Source organism: Psammomys obesus, unplaced genomic scaffold (genome assembly GCF_907164565.1).
Source record: "Psammomys obesus unplaced genomic scaffold, mPsaObe1.curated_primary_1811, whole genome shotgun sequence".
Classification (NCBI taxonomy): Eukaryota; Metazoa; Chordata; class Mammalia; order Rodentia; family Muridae; genus Psammomys; species Psammomys obesus.
The window spans coordinates 813,300-819,111 of NW_026596466.1; positions in this window are offsets into that span (position 1 = coordinate 813,300).

Genomic DNA, 5,812 nt, shown 5'->3' on the forward strand with positions numbered 1-5,812 from the left:
GTGGATAAGGGTTCCAAGAGAGGTAGAGGCATATAATAACCCCAATAAAATAGATAAAAAATACATTCCAACAGGGATCTAACCTTTTTCTTTTCTATTTCCAAGTTCTGTTTTGAAAATTTTATTAAGCCAGGCAGTGGTGGCACACACCTTTAGTCCCAGCACTGGGAAGGCAGGGGCAGGTGGCTCTCTGTGTTTGAGGCCAACGTGATCTACAGGGCAAGCTCTAGGACAGCCAGGGCTACACAGAGAAACCCTGTCTTAAAAAACCAAAAATAAATACTTATCAAAAATTTTTTCATACATTTTGGTCATATTCTTTTCGCTCCCCCAACTCCTCCCTAGTCATACCAAACTTCATGTTCTCTCTCAAAACAAAAAACAAAGCAAAAAGCAAAGCAAAGATAAAACAAGACAAAATGAAACAAACCCCCACAAAAAAGACACAGAGTCCATTTTGTGTTGGCCAACCAGTCCCACGCCTGGAGTGGAGTGTGGCCAATATACCCAATGAAACTCGATTGGAGAAAACTCATTTTCCCTCCCTAGCAGGTATCAATTGCAAATAGCTTCTTGGTTAGGAGTGGGATTTTATAATCACTTCCTTTTCTCAGGGCTGGGATCTCCAATACCCCTTTCTGACCTTCACAGGCACCAGGTACAGTACACACAGGAGCACATACATACACGCAGGCAAAACACACACGCTCAAAATATAAAAATAACTGAAAAACAGTAAAATAAATGTTTTAAATTAGTGCACAATAGAGGAAGACAGCTGATGTCAACAAACTGTCCTCACTCACACATGTGCATGTATTACATGTATGTATACATACATACATACACCCACACACCACATACACACAAGCACTTATGCAAGATGATTATAGAAAACCACAAAGGAGATTTATGTCCAGTAACTGGTTTATTTCACAAATTACATTTCTTGAGTAAAAAAAAAAAAAAATACAGATGTTTGCACATCTTGCGTTTTTTTCCCCCTAGTGAACTACTAGGGATCAAAGAAGGCCCCCACACCTGACAGACAAGGGCCCTATTGTTGAGATCCCACACCCTGTCCCAGATGGGTTATCTAGGCAAATATGACGCACCTAGAGATTTGGCTCACTGGCAGGACACTTGCCTAGTATGTGTGTGAACTGTACCCCCAGAACTGTCAGAAAAACAAAAGCATCAAAAACTGCTAATTATACCTTGGTTTTGGACAAACTGAAACCTTACTGTCTTAGGAATCAAAGCGCTAGCCTGGTGTGGTGGTGGTGGTGGTGGTGGTGGTGGTGGTGGTGGCGGCAGCGGCGGCGTACGCCTTTGATCCCAGCACTCAGGGAGGCAGAGTCAGGAAGATCACCGTGAGTTTGAGGCTGGCCTGGTCTACAAAGCGAGTCCAGGACAGCCAGGGATATACAGGGAGGCTGTCTCAAAAAACCAAGATAATTAATTAATTATTAAAAAGAAAAGCATGGATTCAGAAGGCTTAACAGCTGGCGCCACAAACCTTCTTCCCTCACCCCCCACAAACAGCAAGAGCCAAGTGATCCTGCGCTGCTCCAGAGACTCAGAGCCTGAAAAGCTCACAGCGTGAGCTGCAACTTGAACACAGCACATCTGGCCAGGGAGAGAAGCGCCAAGACTAGAATGGAGAAGAAACAAACCATGACGGAAGGTCAAAAGATACAGAAGACTGGCTACAGACACTTGCTGGGCAAGCCTGAGGACCTGGGTTTGATCCCTGGAATGCAGATAGAGGTGGAGGGACAGGCAGCTCTACAGTCATTCTCTGACCTCTCCATGCACTCACACAATAATAACACATGGAACAAAAACTCCAACACAGAGCAAAACACCTGTAATCTCAGCATGCCTGGGGCTGAGGCAGGAAGGTTGCAAGTTCAAGGGCAACCTGAGCTCACTCGGTGAGCTGCTGTGTCAAACAAAACAAAACACGAACTAGGCAAGCCAGCAAGATGGCTCAGAGGGTAAAGGCACTCCCTGGCAACTTGAATCCAACCCCACCTAGGACCTACCTGTTGGAAGGAGAAAACCAATTCCGCTAAGTTGTCCTCTGACCTCCACACCTGTGCTGTGCATGTGTACAACGACACACAGATACACACACAAAACAAACAAAGCTTATAAGGGGAGGAAAAGACCCTAAAACTACTTAGGGCCTGGAGAGATGGTTCTGACGTTAAGAGCACTTGCTCTGCAATCATGAGGACCACAATGCGGATCCAGCTCTCACGTAACAGGCCGGGGAGCCCCGCAAATGCTTTCCACTCCAACCCCAAGGGGAATCTCTGGGGCTTGTCAGCTTCCAGCCTAACTGACACAGTGAGCCCTGGGTTCAGGTAAGAACCTTGCCTCAGAAGAGCAAGCAGACAGTGGCTAGCAGCAGAGGACACCCAATGCCCTCTTCAGGCCTGTGTGAGCTGTATACAAGTGTAATACAAGCCCCCCCACCCCCCAACACACACACACCTGCATGCACTCTTACATAAAAACAAAATTAAACCTAAAAAGACAGAACTGGGACGGGAGAGAAGGCTCAGCTGTTAAGAGCAGTAGTTGCTCTTCCAGACCACCTGGGTTCAATTCCCAGCACCCACATGGCAGCTCACAACTGTCTGTAACTTCAGTTCCAGGGGATCTGGCACCCTCATGCCGATGAACATAAAAATAAATAAACCTTTAAAAAAGCACAGAATTAGAAACGATGATTTTCTTTTCTGATAAAGGCTGGAAAACAGACCCCTGGCAAGCAAAGAAAATGAACTCTAAAAATCTGAATGGCTGGGGAGTGGAGACGAGTGGGCTTGCAGGTCAGGAAACAGAGTGCACAGGCATGCCAGGGCCCACAGCGGTCGCTTCATCACTGGCCTTTAATAAGCAAACTGAGGTCAGGGAAGAAACCCGTCTCCAGGTGTCAGACTACAGGAGCCAGGTCTTCCGATGCCCACTCTAACGCTCCGGCAGGGTGGCAGACAGTATTCTAACCACCTCCTTTCCCTCTCTGACACCTTAGGCTTTGGAAGGGTCCTCCCCACACCTCTATGCTAAATCTACCAACCCCTCAGGTGCAGGGCAGACGCCACCAAGCTTTTGAAAGAAGGGTTGTCAGCCTTCCATTACTGCAGCAAGTAGCTGAGATGCTAGTAAAAAAGAAAGGTTGCTACCCAGTCTTCACGAGAAGCCTCTGCTGTTCCTTCCCCTGGAGTTGTTTTTCTGGGGCTTCCCAGACATGGTGTCTGCATGCTCAGAAACAGATAGGATCTGACAGGTATTCTCCACAGAGGAAATGAGCCGACTCAAGCCAAATTAAAGTATAAAGGCAGGTTTATTGGGGGCGGCTTTCGGGTAGGTTCACTGGGTCCTAGGGAACAGGGCCAGGGCACGGGGCCATGCAGAGGGAGACAGAAAAGCAAGGTCAGAGAGAAAGCTCACATGCAGAGAGAGAGAGCCTAAATGTCTGGATTACACAGTGAAGAGCCTTTGGGGGCGGGGAGGAAGCCCAGTCCCTGACTGGAAGGTTCAGGAAGGGGACCGAGGGATACTGGGAGAACCTGGAGGCCAGGTCCACTTTGGTATATTAAATATGCACCTCAGCGGCTTGCCCCAGGTCTGAATCTGTTGTGGATATAAACAGTTTTGTTTTAATCCCAGGTGTGGGATATGGGACTGATTCAGATAGCCCACAGCAGCAGACTATTGGTGGGTTCTGAGAGGAGCTCTTTGACAGCTGCAGACAGTTTAAATCTGAGGACTCTGGAAAGAGAATAAATGCCAGGGCCCAGAGAGTGTGGAGAAGCCCTGAGAAAGAACAAGGCTGCTGCTGCTGCTTCCGCTTCCGCTTCCGCTTCCCCTTCCGGTCCTGTTGCTGTGGATGCAGTGAGACAAGTTGGAGATCTCCGGAAACAAGGATTAGACTGGCTCCAAGGAACCTGACGACCCTAACCAGCAGGAAGCAGCTAAGAGACTGCACTCACTCTCCCACTAACCCTTTCTCTGTCCTATCTGGTGTTGGGGTGTTGGAAGGGATTTGGGTGGAGTATGGAGAAAGAGCTATGAAAAATGTAAATAAGAGATTTTTTTTAAAAAAAGGATGCCAACATGAATCCCCACAGGGGTCTGGTGAGTTGGCTCAGTGGTGAAGAGCACTTGTTGCTCTTACAGAGGACCTAGGTTCAGTTCCCAGCACCCACATGGTGGCTCACAACTCCAGTTCCAGAGGATCCAATGTCCTTTTCTGACCTTTCAGGCACTGCATGGAGATGGCGCACCTACCTGAACGCAGAGAAAACATACACATAAACGCTTTTGAAAGAAGGGTTGTCAGCCTTCCATTACTGCAGCAAGTAGCTGAGATGCTAGTAAAGAAGAAAGGTTGCTGAGTGACCCTGCACACCTGTAATCCTAGCATCCAGGAGGCTAAGGCAGGGACCATGGGTTCAAGGTCAGCCTGATCTACACAGCAAAACTCCGTCCCCAAAATAAACAAACGTTTATTTTACCTACGATTCTGTGAGGCTGTAGCTCCCTGTGTTGCTTGTAGGTCCCTAGCAAGGAAGCACACCACGGAAGAAGCTTGTGGCAGGGCAACACCCACCGATCAGCCCATAAACCAGGACGTGAGCACTTTCACCAAGGACTGCGGCTCTCAGTTTTGTTTTGGTTTTGGTTTTTGATTATTGGGGAGGTCAATGTGGGTTGTAGGATGAGGTCCTTGGAGCAAATCCTCTGCCATCGTTATCAGGTGGCTCTGCATGCCAGTAAGTGGCCAGACTCCAAGGGGATGGGAAGGTCATTGGACCCTTACCTCAGCTGCTCCCCACAGCCATGTGTTCGCTCTAATTGCATGGGGTCTTGGGAGGTGCTAGAGTACAGAGGCTACGGGAGATTAAAAGCCCACTAATAACCCGCTGGTTCCACAGGATGAACATTGGTACACTGCTTTGTCATTGGGGTCTTTTTCTTTTCTTTCTTTTTAAGATTTATTTTATTTTTACATCTAAGTGCTCTCTCTGCATGTACACCTGCACTCCAGAAGAGGGCATCAGATCCCAGTATAGATGATTGTGAGCCACCATGGGGGTGCTGGGAATTGAACGCAGGACCTCTGGACGAGCAGAGGATAGTCTTAACCACTGAGCCATCTCTCCAGCCCATCATTGGGATCGTAGGAGTAGGAAGACATTTTTTAAAAAATCTCTCTCCAGGGAGGGAATTCTTGCAACAAAGTGGGAAGATATCAGTATATCCAAGAAACAGATATCGGCTTTAATATTATGCTCCATCTATTTAGGTTGCAACTCCAAGAAACCGAGCAATAAATACCCTGAGAGTCACAAAGGTCGCGGTTCCAGGACTCCTCCCAAAAAGACTCAAGTCTGTACTCGGGGCTCTAGCTTCGAGGCGTCATAGAGTCACGGCACATCTTCTGCCGGTCCCAGGTCCGGTGCGTCCCCACCTGCCAGCATTCCTCAGGCAATCCCTTCCAGCGCTCCAACCTGCTCGCCTGAGGAGCTCGCCTGAGTCTCCACGGGCCTGCACCGCTCCGAAGCCAGAGTCCTGAGGGAGGGGTCGCAGCAATCTGCGCCTTATCTCCTCACACACAGCGCTTGGCTGGCCCCCGGCACCGCGCGCGGCCTCGGGAGTGCGCATGCTCCCCACCCACTGTCGGGGAGATTGCCGCTGAGAGCAGCAGTCAATCCAGAGCTCCCAGGCTATTGCGTCACTGTGCGTCTGGCCAATCATCGCTGGATTGGTTATTGCTTCCGGCCCGCCCTCTCGC